A 17089-nucleotide genomic window follows, 5' to 3' on the forward strand; every position below is an offset into this window, starting at 1 on the left:
TGATAGGGGCTAGAGTTGGGGCTGTGGTCCCTGCAGTCGCTGCCTCCGCTCTGCTGTCCCGCCTCACGCTTCCCCGTTTCCCCACTCAGCCTTGGCCGCGACCTCCTCACCATGTTCACCTGGGTGAACAGGGATACCTGGCGCAAGAAGGACCCCGAGCTCTTCCAGACGGTGGCCGAGGGGCTGTGGCAGCTGTACACGCAGAAGCTCCTGCTGCTGGAGGAGAATTATCGCTTCCCTGACTTCCCATCACCAGCGCTCAAGGACTCCGACTTTGACAGCAAGGCCATGGTGCTGCTCCTGGGCCAGTACAGCACAGGCAAGACCACCTTCATCAGGCACCTCATCAAGCAGGACTTTCCCGGCATGCGCATAGGCCCAAGCCCACCACCCACTATTGGTGTCTTGAACGGCGTGGCTGAGGGTGTGGTGCTGGCCTACATGCTTGTCATGGACCCGCGCCCACTCTTCTGCAAGCTCAACCTTTGGCAATGCCTCCCTTAACCTTCTCATGTGGGCCCTGCTTCTGAACCTTGTACTGGAGAGCATCAACATCATTGACACCCCAGGTATTCTCTCTGGAGAAAAGCAGCAGATCAGCAGAGATTATGACTTTGTGGCTGTCCTAGAGTGGTTTCCTGAGCGAGTGGACCCCATCATCCTGCTCTTTGATGCTCACAAGCTGGGCGTCTCCGATGAGTTCTCTGAGGTTATCAAGGCCTTGAAGAAGCACAAGATAAAATCCCTGTGGTGCGGAACAAGACATACCAGATGGAGACGCAGCAGCTGATGTGGGTCTCTGGGCCCCTCATGTGGTCCCTGGGCAAGATCATCAAAATGCCTGAAGTAGTGAGGGTGTACAACAGGTTCTTCTGGTGCCACCCTCTGCTCATCCTGAAGTGCCCACCAGAAATTACATACCAAAGCCCCCTCCCAGTTGCAACCTGCCAGAAGGGGATCCCTACCAGAGTCCCTGGAAACCACCTGAGAGGCCACAATAGTGAGGGAATTTCCACTTGTGTTGCTAGAAATATACCCCAGATATAAGTCTTTTCTTGTTTTTGCTAGGTAATTAAGGCTTTGCTAGAAACGGCATTACACCCCCCTTGGAACCACACTTTGTTGTTAGCAAAATCTAGTGCCATAAAAATTTACGTTGCAGAAGACTCAGGGCTGTCTTCCCTAGTGGGAAGGCAGTCAGTCACCAGCTGGTTAATAAACACTCCTATCAAACTGTGATTGGCATTGCTGTCCTGTTTCTGCTGGTTGTCCACATCAATCTCAAACAACCAAAAGCTGTTTGAAACCAAGGAGCAGGATCTCTTCAAGGATATTCAATCTCTGCCCCCAAAATGCTGCCTTCAGGAGACCTGATCAAGGGAGCCTGACTAGCCAAGGTCCATGCCTACATCATCAGCTCCCTCAAGAAGGAGATGCCCAACATGTTTGGAAAAGAGAGCAAAAAAAGAAGGAGCTGGTCAACAACCTGAGAGACATCTACCAGTAGATCAAGTGGGAGCACCAGATCTCTCCGGGGGATTTCCCAAATCTTCAGAAGATGCAGGAATTGCTGCAGACTCAGTACTTCAGTAAACTCCAGGCCCTGAAACTAAAGCTCTTGGACACTGTGGACAATGTGCTTTCCAAAGACGTGGCTCAGTTGATGGTGATGGTGTGCCAGGAGGAGTCCCTCTTCCCCTCACAGGCTGTGAAGGGCGGTGTTTTTGATGGCACCATAAATGGGCCCTTTGGCCATGGCTATGGGGAAGGTGCTGGAGAGGGCATCGATGATGTGGAGTGGGTGGAGGATAAGCACAAGCCCACCTACGATGAGACCTTCTATACCCTGTCTTCTGTCAATGGCAAGATCACTGATGCCAATGCCAAGAAAAAGATGGTGAAATCCAAGCTGCCCAATACAGTCCTGGAGAAGATCTGGAAACTGGCCAACATAGACAAAGATGGGCTGCTGGATGAGGAGGAGTTTGTCCTGGGCAACTGCTTGATCAAGGCCAAGTTAGAAGGGCACGAGATTTCTGCTGCCCTGCCCCTACATCTGGTCCCTCCCTCCAAACAGCAGCATGAGTGGGTGGGCAGGTATTGCCCACGATCCCCCCTCAGTGTTTCTTACCCGGGTGTGAAGCTTCTGCGGGGAGGGTAAGGGGATTCCATTCTCAATGCTCCTTTACCATGCCTATTCCATAAAGACCTAACTAACAGATGGGTTTTCACAACTCTGGAATAGGAAAACCACCATTTAAAAAACATTTATTCCAAGTTCAGTGGGGAGACAGAGGCAGCACTTGTCAGCATTGGAACTTTTTGCACAAGAACTATGGATATTTTTAATATATGAAGTTAGAGGCAGTATTCTTTCTTGCTCCCTACCTCCCCTGTGTGTGCACCCAACCCCTATCCCCACAGAGCCCAATGCAAGAGACCCTGCCAAGCTCCCTCCTCTGGCTATCTGTACAGTGTACCCAAAGAGCCAGACACCAGGACCTACAGAGGTAGTTTCCCTCTCCCCCACTGTGGCCCATAGTCCTTTCTGAGGCCATTGGTCTGAGTCTCCTCTAGGCTGACTGTGACCACTGGTCAGACACTGGTAGGTGGTGGGCACACTGGTCACAGATCTGAGTGATGATGAGCAGGCCTCCCCTCCCTCTTTGTTCTTGATTCCACGTGGTACTTGTGCCTTCACCCACACCTTGGTACCAGAGCTGGCCTCCCCCACTCTGTCACTGTTAATTCTTCCCCAGAGTGTATCACACCAGCTTAGATATTTCAGGGGCTTCTGCCTGCCCCTTGGAAGTCCCAGAAGCCCCTGGGTTACATCGTCCAAAGAAAACCAGCTAGGTTTTGTTTTTTAATATACTTAACTTCCAATTCCTGGAAGTTTCTAGCCACTTTGAGAACAACTGTGTTCTTGACTCCCTTTCCACAGGCACCAACCTTTGTGAGAACAGCTGTGGAGACCCTTCTGTGGAGTCTGGGAGTCACTGATGGTGCAGTTCTTCAACCTCAGACCCCTTGAGTGAAGTTGGTGCCTTCCCTGGGCCCTAGTCCCTTGGTGTCCCAAGTATCTTCTCCTTGGGTATTTGAGAGAGGTCTTTTCAGTCGTATGCACTGTGGTGGCCCAAGGGCCTCATTGTAAACCAGTGCCCTTGGAAACAAGGCCCAGGGCTTCATAGCTTTGGGGTGGGTCTTCTGCCTGCTCAACCAGTTTGTTGGGTAGACTAAGGAAACAGTCGACTCCATTGTCTCTGAGGTGCTGAGCAGGACTGGTCAGGATGGCTTCCCATCCTTCAGAGGCCCTTCCTCTTTCCTGTGCTTTGGGACTGCCTGTCCACATAAGATGAGTGCTTTGGGAGCCTCTGAGGGGCAGCTGTGACCTGCTGAGTTACAGCAGCCCTGAGCTCGGAGGCCATTGCTCAGAAAGTACAAAGTGGCCCTTGCCGAGGCTGGACTTGAGGGAATCCTCTGCCCTGCCCAGCCCAGCCACTAGTCCTCCCTGCCTTCTGCCCCATCTAGAGCTTCCAGGAAATGGCGGGAGTGTTAACTCTAGCTGAACTGGCTGCCTCATTCCCTAAGGGGTTGTATGGGCAGAGACTGTGCCATCTTATTAAAAGGGTCTGATTTATACTCACATGTGGAAAAACTGAAAAAAAAAATGAAGATATTTTTTCTTGCATTAAAAAAAGAAAAATAATGCCTAAAAAATACTATTAATAAGATCTATGAAGGGCTTGGATATTCTCCAAAATTTGGGCAATTGGGCTCTGGAGATGCCAATGATTGGTTCAGTACTTCAGCTAGTATAATGAAACCTCTTTTATGAACTTATATATGCTATAATATTAAAACGTCAGAAACCTTTGATCTTTTATGAACTAGCATATGATAAAACCCCGTAAACAAATACTGTTTGAAATATTTTTTCAATTTTTTTTTGAAAATTCAACAAATAATCCTATAGCTGGAACAAAATTGCTACCCACAATTTTCATTGATCCACAAAAATTTAATTTATTTGAATAAGTTTTATGTATCAAATTCTCATAACATCTAAGTTACATGAAATGAAAGAAAAAAATCAAAATATAGGGACCTATAAGAAGAAATCAAACCTACATAACAAAAGGGTTACTTAAATATAATCCCTCCTACCTTCTATTCATTTTTCTAAACAAGTTTCAATGAGTCTACAGAAGATGAGTTTATGGGGAGGTTAGGTGGCACAGTGAATAGAGCACCAGCCCTGGAATCAGGAGGACCTGAGTTCAAATGCAGACTCAGACACTTAACAATTACTAGCTGTGTGACCTTGGGCAAGTCACTTAACCCCAAATGCCTTTCCTTCCCTCCTCCAAAAAGCAAAAGAAAAAGATGTGTTTATATCCTGATACTTCTATGTATTTACAAATAGCAGCTTTATCTGATTATGAAGTAGTGTTCAGAACATTAAATATAAAATAATAAGAAGATGGCAACTTGGCCCAGAATCAACTCTATCTAAACTCTATCAGAAAAGAGGAGATGGAGATGAATAGCAACAAGAATGACAATAATCATTACTCACTCAAAAGCTAATCAATTTTTGATGATGTGAGAGAGTACTCCATAAGAGAGTAGGGTAATGACAGACAGATTTATAGTGGGGACTTTATGTTCCTTTCAATGGCTACAGTATCTGGGAAGGTCTAGCATACCTGGAAAAAAATGATTAATTGAGCTATCATATATGAATGAAAGGATCAGTACACCAGTCAGCATAATGCACCTACAAAGTCAAAGAAATGGAAAAGATGTCATACTATTACAGGGTAGCTCTAGTTGGAAACAGTATGGTGCTTGAGGAAAGCAGATCAAATGTTGCTTCCACATGTTCTGAAACCACAAGTCAAGAGAGAATGGAACAAATGAAAACAATACATACCTGCTAGAAATGCATCAGTGTCTACGTCACTGACTCCAAAAGCAGACAAATTATGAGCTTGCATGAAATCAACTGAAAATATGAATGTTTTCATTAAGTGTGAAAATTACAGAGATAACAAAATAAAATTGGAAACATTTTACCAGTAGTTATCAAAAGCTTCATTTTGCTTTCTGTTAGTAATAGTCTCAGCTCTGAGTCAAACAAAAGCATGCTGAAGAATAGTGTAGAGTGATTCTAAGAAGTAATTCTATCTATAAACCAAGATTAAATGAAATAAGACTTTAAAGAGAGAAAGGATTGAGTGCTGAAAATGTAAAAGTTGAAGAACACTAGGACATGAAGTACCTTTACAACATAAAATTCATGTAGTCTCCAAAATAATGACATGGACAACAAAAATAAGGCTAAATTCTCAAATCAGTTTAAAGAGGTGATAGAATTTCTAGAAATTCTAGAAATGAATTTCAAGTCATTACTTTTTTTTAGTTTGATGGCATGAATTCAACTTGTTGGCTCACTATAAAAAAATATAATACACAAAGTTGTCATTCATGAAAAATCATCATGAAAAAATTCATTCTCCTATAATATTTTACAGAAAGTATAAAAAAATTCAGGACATTCTCACATCCAATTATATATGTTGGATTTTGACATGAATAACAAGAGAGAATGTGAAACAGTTAAAGAATATTCCTAAGGACAGGCATCATCCATCATCATGGTAGGAAAAGTTTGATAAATTTATTAAATACCTAAAGAAAGATTAGAAGATTAAATCAGTATTTAGAGCCGTGTGCAAATTACTTTTTTAAAATAGTAAAATAACTAATCTAGTTGAAATAATTAATCTCACAACTCCTAGCATCTTTTCTTTATATATATTCAATGTTCTCGTTTTTCTGCTATAATTTATTTTACATGATTTCTTATTGAGTTGATAACATTTTAAAACATATTTTTAATTCATCAAAGTGCAATTAAGCACACCACCATTGATAAGGGGTTCATTTTTTTCTGAATCTAAACTTGATTATACCCCATATATTTTCAGAGAAGTATGAAGCAGGTGAGTTTCTAAGCCACTTACACATATATATCTTCATCTCTTGAATACATTTCTTAAACTTTTGTCCTGTTTTCATACTGTAAAAATTTGTTACAGTGTTTCTTTTCAATTCTGAGAGTTTCTATAATCCCAGAAAATTGTGTTTATAAGTACATCAAAATACTTATCAGAGTTCATTATCTCAATGGACACAAGACTTCTAAGACACACTAGAGATTAAAAAAAATAATCTCTAAAAATTTTGAAGTAATGCATATTTTACTGTCTTGTTAGTGGAAATTCCCAAATCTTACAAACTTAGATGGAGTTCTAACAATGCTTCTGGTATAAAATTGAATGAAAGAAGTTTCCACAGTAATAATTACATTCTTCTAATATTGTCTTCATCTTGATGTTTTTGTAGCAGCATTTATAGGTTTATTTTATTTTTTAAATATTGGTCTTTTCACGATTCTTCCAACTTTAGGAAGCCTAGAAAAGGAATCAACAATAATCCCTTTAAATCCCAAGTCTCTCTGAGGACCTTTGCTTTCTTTCTGAGTATTTATTAAGCTCTTTTGCCTCAAATTTGTTTGTCATTGACAATGTTTTCACTTTTTACCATGTTGTCCTTTGCTGCAGATGATCTCATTTTCATTTTGAGCTTGAATGATCTTGAAATGCTTGACTTCCTTATAGCAGGAGCTACAACAAAAGTTGCAGTATCTGTTGATATATGCTTTTTAAATGCTACAACTTCGGTATGATTTCAAAAAAGCAGTAAAAAAGAAAAGCAAACAGGAAAAAACCATGATACGCATATGTGTCATGAAATCCAACACTCAACTGACAGAGGACTACTTAGAGATAGGAAAATTTATTCAGATTGTTTTCATTTTATTAATACAACCTAGTGTCAGAAGAAAGACACCCACAAGACCACGGTTGCACAAAATGAATTTATATTAAACTCATTGCTCCTGTCAAATAATTTGCACTCTAGAATAGCTGATATAGTAAAAATCTGAAATGTATTACCCATTAAAAAAACACAACAAAATGAAACGTAGAATAGAATGCAGAAAACTAACATATTAGAATTTCTGGATACTGTTCATGAATGAAATTGAATGAAAGCCCAAATTAAATTGGTACAAGTGATGGAAGCAGCACAAAGAATAAATGAAAATTCAGTATCAACTTAAAATAATTACTACAAAAGTATGATAAGGAAAGACATTTAAGAAAAGAACCAAAAAGGAGTTACATTTGAAATATTTATGGCAAAGAAATTCAGCCAAACAATAATGAATGCAAGATGAATCAATCATAAAACAGAAAGATTTTATAATGTAAATATAAGAAGTGTATAAAAAGGTTACTTAAAGGAAGCTGACTGAAACATCAAATCTTTACCTTATTGCATTCTAATTCTAGAATTGTAAGTCACTAGACAGAACTATAAAACTGGATTGGTAGTAACCTTTTACTTACTTAAATGAATTAAATTAATTGAAGCAGCCTGCTACATTCTCAGCTTTTGAAATATTTTGAAAATATATATTCCATAAAACATAATGCACTTTCCAAAAGCACATTAAATTATTTCATTTCCTTTTTAATCTTGTCATTTTTTGCATTGGAATTGTTTTTTTTTAATTTCCTCTTATGTTCCTTTCTATATGGTTTCTAAGAAGATGCTTTAAAGAATGTATTCCACATTCCAAGAATCAAATGTAAAAAGGGGTGGCTAGGTGGTGCAGTGAATAGAGAACTGACCCTGGACTCAGGAGGACCTGAGTTCAAATCTGCCCTCAAATAATTGACACACTGTAGCAGCAAGCACCCCAAGCGTCCTCAGAGTTTGCCGCCACCACAGGTTCTTGGATCTGCTTTGTTAAAGGAAAGCAACTCAAAATGGGTTAACAAACTTACTTTAATCAGTCAGACATATATCATTTACCTTGTTCAGGGGAAAAAGGTCAGCACCCCGAACTTCAAAGTATACAGGCATAATTATCAAGACAGAAACAGATCAAGTAGACAGATTTCCAAACTGTCCAACCATTACATCCATACCAAATCAGCATCTGGGTTTTTCAAAGCCCGGGGGTGGGGGGGGCTCCAGACAACGGCTTCCCAGAATCCATATCAAATCACAGAACACTTCTCAAAGTGAGCCCCCAAAACAAATCCTCACATCAGGGCTTATATAGCCTTCTCCTGGCTCAGAGAATGTAACAACCTTTTGGACCCATTGGCCAATCAAAAAGTATCTACTGAAAAACAAGCCTCCCACCCCCAAGTTTCAGGTGCACTTTAGCCTAGGGGCAGGGAAGATCTTTAAATTTGCATTGCCATTACACACACTAGCCTGTGTGATTTTGGGCAAGTCCCTTAACCCCAATTGCCCTGCAAAAACAAACAAAAAAAAATATTTTACAGGGCAGCTAGGTGGTGCAGTGAATAGAGCACTGGCCCTGGAATCAGGAGGACCTGAGTTCACATCCAGCCTCAGACACTTAACACAGAAACTATCCATGTGAGCTTATACAAGTCATTGAACCCCAATTACCCTCCAAAAATGAATCAAATGTAAAGTCTATTATCTACCACCATCACTTAGAAAACATAACCTTTTTTGAGACTGATTCTATCCAATTTAGAAACTTTGAAGTTATCTATTTATTCCAAGATCGTTTTCCCTTCTTTCTCATGAAGTTTATTACCTGTCTCATAGCCTTTCTCTCTAACAAACACCTATTCTTATAAAAGGTGGATTCAGTGAAGACACAGATATTTCCTCCTTGGAATCACCATTTTTCAGTCTTCTCCTTTACTATGGTAAGCATTCCATCCCTTAACTTTAGCCTCTATTCTATATTGCCTGTATTTCATTGCAGTTATGACTATTTTAATTTCTCACCTAGAAGTATTCTATTTCTATGATTAAGATTTCCTAAATATATTTATCAAACCATAACTTCCTATTATTTGACATCTACTTATGTTTCATTTTTTTCTATGATTTGTTGTTTGACCCATTCATCTTTTAGGTTTAGATTATTTAGTTTCCAATTAATTTTTAGTTTATCTTGCCATGGACTGTTATTACATGAACTTTTTTATTATATCATGATCTTAAAAGGATCCGTTTAATATTTCTGTCTTTCTGCACTGGATTATGAGGTTTTTATGCCCTAATATGTGGTCAATTTTTATGTAGGTTACATAAACCACCACAAAAATGTTATAATCCTTTCTATCCCCTTTTAGTTTTCTCCTGAGGTCTACCATATCTATTTTTTCTAAAATTCTATTCATCTCCTTAACTTATTTCTTCTTTATTTGGAGTTTATTTAGTTCTGAGAGGGGAAGGTTTGCTATTTATATATCATATATATTTATATATGCTATTTATATGTTATATATATTATAGTTTTGCTATTTCTTCTTTTAACCCCATTAACTTGTCCTCTAAGAATTTGTATGCTATACCACTTGATATAAAAAAATTTAATAATGATATTACTTCATTGTCATTGTCATTACTACCATTTAGCAGGATATGGCTTCCATTCCTTATATCTTTTGATTAGATCTATTTTTGGTTTTGCTTTGTCTGACATCAAGATTGCCACCCCTGTTTGTTATTTTTTTACTTCAGTTCAAGTATAATATATTCTGTTCCAGTCTTTTTTCTTTACTCTGTTTCCCTCTGCTTCAAATGTATTTCTTGCAGATAGCATATTGTAAACATGATGGTTTTTAATTTACTGTGCTATCTGCTTCCATTTTATGTAAGAGTCAATCCTATTGCCATTCCCAAGTTGTGATTACTCTGTGTCTTACTCCCCATACTATTTTCTCCCATTTATGCTTTTCTTTCTCTTTTCTCCTTTGCCCTCCTCACTAGAATTTTGCTTTTGAAAATCAACTTCCTCAGTCTGTCCTCCATTCTATCACACCCCCCATTTGCTTTCCATTTTCCCTTACTATTTCCTCTTTCCTATCTATCCCAGCATCCCTTTTCTTTTTCCTTTCTTCTCCGACTTCCTATATGGTAACTTAGATTTCTATACCTAACTGATTATGTTTATTTTTTCCATCTTTGACCCAATTCTAGTTAGAGTAAGGTACAAACAATGCTTATCTCACTCCATTATATTCCTTTTCTTTATTAGGTCTCTATGCTGCTTCATGTGATGTAATTTGCTTTTTTCTGCCTCCTACTTTCCTCTTCTCCTAGGATAATCTCTTTTGACCATTTTATTAGATTTTTTTTATCTTCACATCAAAATCACCTTATACCCACACCCTCTGGCTATGTATACTCCCTTTTAAATGCCATAATAAAGATACAGTTCTCAAAAGTTATGTTTCATCCTCCCTTGTAGAGCTGTAAACAGTGTATCCTTATTTTGAATAACATGTTGTTGTTTGTTTTTCCCTTTTCTGTTTACCTTTTCATGCCTCTCTTAAGTCTTTTATTTAAAGATCCAATTTTCTATTGAACTCTGGACTTTTCATCAGCAGGGACTGGAAGTACTCTATTTTCACTGAATGACCATCTTTTCATATGAAAGTTTATGGTCAGTTTTGCTGGGTAGTTGCTCCTTGGTTGTAATCCAAGCTCCTTTGCCTTATAGAATATCATATTCATATCCCTCTGATCTTTTAATGTAGAAGTTGCAAGATCCTACCTAATCTTGACTGTGGTTGTATGATAGCTAAATAGTTTCATTCTGATTACTTGCAGTATTTTCTCTTTGACCTAATAATTTTGGGATTTGACTACATTATTTCTTAGAATTTTAAATTCAGAACCTTGTTCAGTTGGTGATCAGTGGATTCTTTAGATAGCTATTTTGCCCTATGATACTAGGACTTCAGGGCAGTTTTCCTTGATGATTTCCTGAAAGATTCTATCTTGGGTGTTTTTTTTAATCATGGTTTTCAGGTAGACCAATAATTTTAAAATTATCTCTCCTGGATCTATTTTCCATGGCTGTTGTTTTTTCCAATTAAACATTTTACCTCTTCTTTTACTTTTTCATTCTTTTGTTTTTATTTGACAGTTTCTGTATGTCTCCTAGAGTCATTAGTTTCCATTTGCCCCATTCTAGCTTTTAATGAATTGTTTTCTTCAATTAGATTTTGTACTTCCTTTTCCATTTGACCCATTTTACTATTTAAGGGGTTCTTCTCTTCAATTGTATTTTTAAGGAGTTGTTTTCTAAAGTCAATTTTTCTCCTTTCTTTTCCAAGCTACTGACTATCTCTTGAATACCTCTTGTCTCTTTCCCCAACTTTTCATTGACTTCTTTTATTTGATTTTAAAATCCTTCTTGAGCTCTTCCGAGAAGGTTTTTGGGCTTGAGACCAGTTCATATTCCCCTTTGCGGTTTTGAATGTGTATATATTGACAATGGTCTCCTCTTCTGAATTTGTGTTTTGATATTCCCTGTCCCCATGGTAAGAATCCAAGGTCTTTGTCTGTTTCTCTGTTTCACTCATGGTATTTGCATATTTCCTAGATTGTAAAGTTGAACTCCTCCGTTGGAACACAAGGGGCACTGACTCAAGTTTCTTGTGTTGGGATACAGGGACCTGGTCACTAGTTTTGTATGCTGGGACCTCAAGTTCTGGCAGCTGGAGGATGAAGACTTCAAGCAGCTTACCTGGTGTTGAGTTGGTGTCATCAACAATCTCTCAGTGTGGATGTGGAAGGTCTTGCCCCTGGAGGATAATTGCTCACTGAGGCTGCTCTGAAGAACTGGAAGAATTGGCTGCTGGAAGATGCCTATCTACCTGGAGTTATGCCTCCTGGATTTTTGCTGAAGCACAGGGAGGTAGGAATGGATGATGTCTGCCTTCCAGTGACCATAGTGGCTTTCCAAGCCATAGACTAGTAGTTCCCCTGCCTGTACCAAAGCACACACGGTTCCTGGTGTTGGCAACTGCCTGCTCCACCACACTCAGGATCAGGATCTCCCCATGGTTTTCTTAGGTCAGGCTTGCCTTAAGCTTGCTGGAAGGCCTCTCTTCCTGTACTGCTCCCATTCCACCAGAGTGAGATGGACCTTTCCTGTTAATCTCCCAAGCTTCCTGGGCTACAAGACTGCTCTACCACATCTTTCTGTTGCCTCTGCTATTCCAAGATTTTTCCTAGGGTGATATTTTCTGGGTTTTCAGAGGTCATTAAGGGACAGAGGGAGTGACTTACTTCTTATTCTGCCATCTTGGCTTCTAGAAGTCTTGGTTAACTGTTTCAGTCCTTCTAGTGCCATTTGTCACTCTCACTCTGACCTCCATTCCTTCTATACCTCAGGACTACCTCAGATCATCCACTCTGCTCTGGTATCACTTCCTAAGCTTGACTCTGTAGCTAATCACCTCAGGCTCACTCTCTTCTGCTCTCAAACCCCTGTCATTTTCTTTCATTCCACTTGTCAACTTGACTTTACAGGTATCAGTCTGGAATTCCTCTGCTCCTGTTGGTGTGAGTTCTTCACAACTATCCTACCCAAATCTATCATTTTGCTCCTTTCCAACTAACTTCATGCAATACCTCTGTTCATGTTACCACCCTACCTTCCATTTTCCACCTTTAGCTCAAGAAACTAATAAATTGACACCATCATTTCAAGAAACAATATGTCAATCATTTACCCTATGTTTTTATTGACTTTCGTTTTTAATTCCTAGTTGAAAACACTAATCACTGCCCTCTATTTCATTATTTGTGTTATCTTTCAATATCGGAATGTAAACTCCTTGAAGGAAACTACTATCAATCTTTTCTATATATGTAACTTCAGCACTTAGCCTAATGATTTGATATTGAGAAGTGCTTAATTCATTTTTCATTTATTCATTCTTTCACTCCTACCTTGTCAAAATCCAAATCTGCATTACTTCTACCACCTTTTACCCTCCACTTCTACTACTATGGTGCAGAAAGTTACTGGAGGAAGTCAAGTAATGTCACTGACTTGATATGTCATTGACAATTTCACAATAGTAATTTGCACCTGCATCTTCACTGTGGCAAAACAATCCTTTTACTCTTTTGAACCTCCAAAGTGTCTAAACTTGTTTGCTACTCATACACCAACCACTTCATTTGCCTTACCCTTTCAAGGGAAGATCTCCACATATATTTTCTTGAAGAATATATTGATATTTGTTAGGAACTCTCACCTCTCCTCTCTTCTACAACAGAAATTTAAAAATAGAGGGATAAGAGAGGTCACTTAGCCCAACCTCCTAGTTTTACACATGAGGAAATCAAAGCCCAGAAAACAAATGAATTATCTAATGTCACAGATGTAGTGCAGGACTGAGAAATGAACCCATTCTTCTCACTACAGAGTCAACACTCATTCACTTTTTCCTCACCCAAAGAACCCTTGATATAAGCCATCATTATCTCATCTATTGAAGACTAGCTTCATCTGAGGAACCCCTGTATTTTCATACTTTATTTTACTTAATAGTATACTTTCCAGAAGATTGCCTCCACAATTAATTCCTTTCTCTAATTTTGAATTTCTCTTTATGTACTAATTCATGATTCAATGTTTAGTTATTCCTTATCCTTAAAAAAACACCCTCATTGGTCATTTTATTGATGGGGTGCTTGGGATCTATGTTTGTAATATCAGTCTGTAATATTAGTTTGTAATATCAGTTTGTAAAAACAATTTGTAAAACCAGTCTCTAAAAATCACATCTACCCCACCAAAGCCTCAGAGCATTAACTCTGCCCCTTCTCCCTGCCAGCACTCTGCCCAGCAACAATTCATGAATTGTTTATTTGTGCTTGGAACAATAAAAGCTACACCTAGAATCCTTCACTAACCATCTATAAACATTTTAGCTTAGGCAAATGTTATCTCCCTTTAGTAAAGTGGCCTTATTAAGCCTTGAATGCCCTATCTATAGGTTAACTCCTTAGCCAATTATTCACATACTGAGTCTTTATTAGCCTTGGTTCCCAACTTCCATCTTGTCAAACATGACTCTGATGGGTGGCAGACTAGGCACTTTTCAGTTAGCCCTTGACTACTAGTTGACTTAGTGACTTTTCAAGCCAAAACCACACCTCTGGGTAGTGCCCCCCCCCCCCCGGCCTTGGGCTATTTCCCAGTGAATTATAGGCAATACACTTGTGCAGTTGACATTAAAAGTGCATGTTACTTTACTTTAAGCACTGTCCACTCTTTAACTCCTCTCTAATCCCACCCTTACTCACCTAGTTAGCATAATTGACATCTGATTAATTGCCTAAACTCCTTAAAAACTATGCCTATGTCGTCTTTAAGTTTGCAGGTTCCCTAAGAACTCTTGCCCACTGTACAGCATAACAATAAACTTCCAGGCCCCCTAAGTACCCTTGCCTGATGTAAAGTGTAACAATAAACTTTTACAATCCTGACTTCAAGAATGCTTGGGCCTACTGAATTCTTTTCCAGACAGAATTGCAGGCATTCTGGTCTTTGATAAGGATCGGAGTTCCTGTATAACCTATTGCCATCTCCCCATCATTATCTCCTCAAGCTTTCATACTCTATCCTTCCTTTAACAACCTCCTACTACAAAATAATAAACAAATTAAAAATCTGTCTACATTCACTGATTCCATTTCCTTTCACTCATTTCTAAAACTTTTTTTAGTCTAATATACAATGTTATCACCAGCTGAAGTTCCTCTTTCCAAAGTCATAAATTATCCCTTAGTTGACAAATCTGATAGTCTTTCTAAATGCTTATATTTCTCCCTGTTGGTAGTATCATCAGCTTCCATGGATTCATCTAGCATGCCTCTGAAGAAGCCCTTCATATATACATAACTAGTTCCAACTTCTCTGCCAAACTCCAGTCCTTCATCAACAATTTACCATTAGACATTTCAAAATGGATCTCCTGTAGTCAATTAAAATCTAGCATATAAAAAAGTAAACTCATTATTTTGTCCAATGAACCAACCCTTCTTTCAAAAACCCCAATTTCTTTCAAAAGGACTACCAACCTTTCAATCAACTCAGTTTACAATTTTAGTCATCTTCTACTCCTCTCTCTGAGTCTATATAACCAACCAATGACCAAGCCTTTTTATCTTCAAATCATTCTTTGAATCCACCCTAATCTTTCTACTCATGGGGAGAAGCCTTTGTTATTTTCCTCAACTATTATGGTAACTGGCATTTTAATTTTTTTATATGACTCAAGTATCTTTTCTCTCAGGGGCAGCCAGGTGGCTCAGCAAGTAAGAGCATCAGCCCCAGTGTCGGGATGACCTGGGCTCAAATCTGGGCTCAGATACTTAGCACCACATGCAGAAATAACTGGCCGTGTAACCTTGAGCAAGTTACTTAACCCTGATTGCTTTAAAAAAAGTGTCTTTTCTCTCAAATTCGGTATTCATAAAGCAAGGCTGGGGTGGAGTGCTGTGTAAAAGATGATATTGCTAAAGAACAGGTCTGCTTATGTTACACCCATGATTAATAAACTTCAAGGATTATTTATTAAATTTAAGGATAAATGTAAATTCTATTTGGTGTTTAAAGCCCCTTACATGTTGTTTCTAACTTACTTTCCTAGTATTGTTGCAAATTATTTTATTTCAATCACATTTCTGTTCAGTCAAATTTGCTTTCTTACTGTTTCTTACACATGGTATTCCTTTACCTTCCCCATTTCTTTATATAGGCTGCAACTCATGTGGAAAATGTACTCAATTATCAACTCTTCTTATAATTATTTTTTTTCAAAGCTTGCTGCACTGACTTTGTGTGTGTGAATATGTGTGTGCATGCTTGAGTGTTTCTGTAATATAAGGGTGTTTAGCCCAAAGCACTTTTGCATCAGTAACAAATGTCTTAGAGAAGAACAAACCTCAAGGGGTTTACAGACATCTGACATTCTGAGTACTCTTTTCCATTTAGAAAGAACAATATGTTATTGAGACTTTTAGACAAATCTACAAGTTGTTTCTGAACAAAATAACAATAAAAACAAAAAAGATAAGATAAAAATTGAATTTTTCTTCCAAAATAAAAAAAATGAGGAAAATAAGGAAAAGTGCAGTTAAAATTTGAAAAATTTGCTTAATTTCATTTGGGAGAGACAATGTTTTGAAAAGAAAGATCATTACACTAAAGAAATCACATCTAGAAAAAAATATGGATAATTAAAACATGTTCATTTTAGTCTTATTTGATGGATAGGCAACAAGAATTTATGTAACATATGCAATATATTAGGCATTGTGCTAAATGCCTTATGAATGTCACCTGATATTTTGAAATTGATAATTAGTGATTTCCTATCATTATCTTTTAATGCTATGCACACATATACATATATTATATAAACTATCAGGATATATATATGTGTGTGTGTGTATGTATGTGTATAACTATTTCTATATAAACATATCTATCTATCTGTCTATCTATCTAACCATTAATTAGATACAGTACTTAATCTGTTGTAATGACCCTTTTATTTTCAGTCCCTAACACATCACAGGTTGGAGGGGGGAAGAACAAAAGCTCTGCATTTTCTGACATTCTAGCAATTTGTCTTCCTAATTATAGACTTTTTGGCTCTTTTCTAAGCATTAGCTTAGCCAAGATAAAGGGGAAACAACATCAGAAGTATGGATACAAGATGAATATTTTGGGGCATAGCAAATTAAAATTATCTTATACTAAGCCAAAGAGAATGTTTACACAATGAGAAACAATTCAATATTATAAATACTTAAAGTATTAAAATAATAAACAAAATAATCATGGAATATGGTATTTTAAATTAGAAAACAATGACTAACACAAATTTTGTAATGTTACTGAAAAATAGTATGTGCATATATATATATAAACATATTCACATGTTGAGTCAAATATATGTAAACTATTTTTTCCTCTGAACATAGTTAATTATAATTGGAATGAGTCTGACATTGGTTTCCAATGAAAGAGGAAATGCCTTAGTTATATTTCTAAATATTGTAATAAATTAATTCAAATGTAGATATTGTGTGTGGATAGATAGATAGATAGATAGATAGATAGATAGATAGATAGATAGAT

At 37.9% G+C, this 17089-nt stretch overlaps 1 protein-coding gene and 1 pseudogene across 5 annotated transcripts in view; one reads left to right on the plus strand and one right to left on the minus strand.

Moving 5' to 3' along the window:
- PRR16 (proline rich 16) overlaps nt 1–17089 on the minus strand; it is a 361972-nt gene that overhangs the window by 165685 nt on the left and 179198 nt on the right. The window lies entirely within an intron of this gene.
- Nucleotides 112–2161, plus strand: LOC138160895 (EH domain-containing protein 1 pseudogene; annotated as a pseudogene).

Source organism: Petaurus breviceps, unplaced genomic scaffold (genome assembly GCF_028583685.1).
Source record: "Petaurus breviceps papuanus isolate PSGF00001 unplaced genomic scaffold, PetGlider_PUasm1.0 183, whole genome shotgun sequence".
NCBI lineage: Eukaryota > Metazoa > Chordata > Mammalia > Diprotodontia > Petauridae > Petaurus > Petaurus breviceps.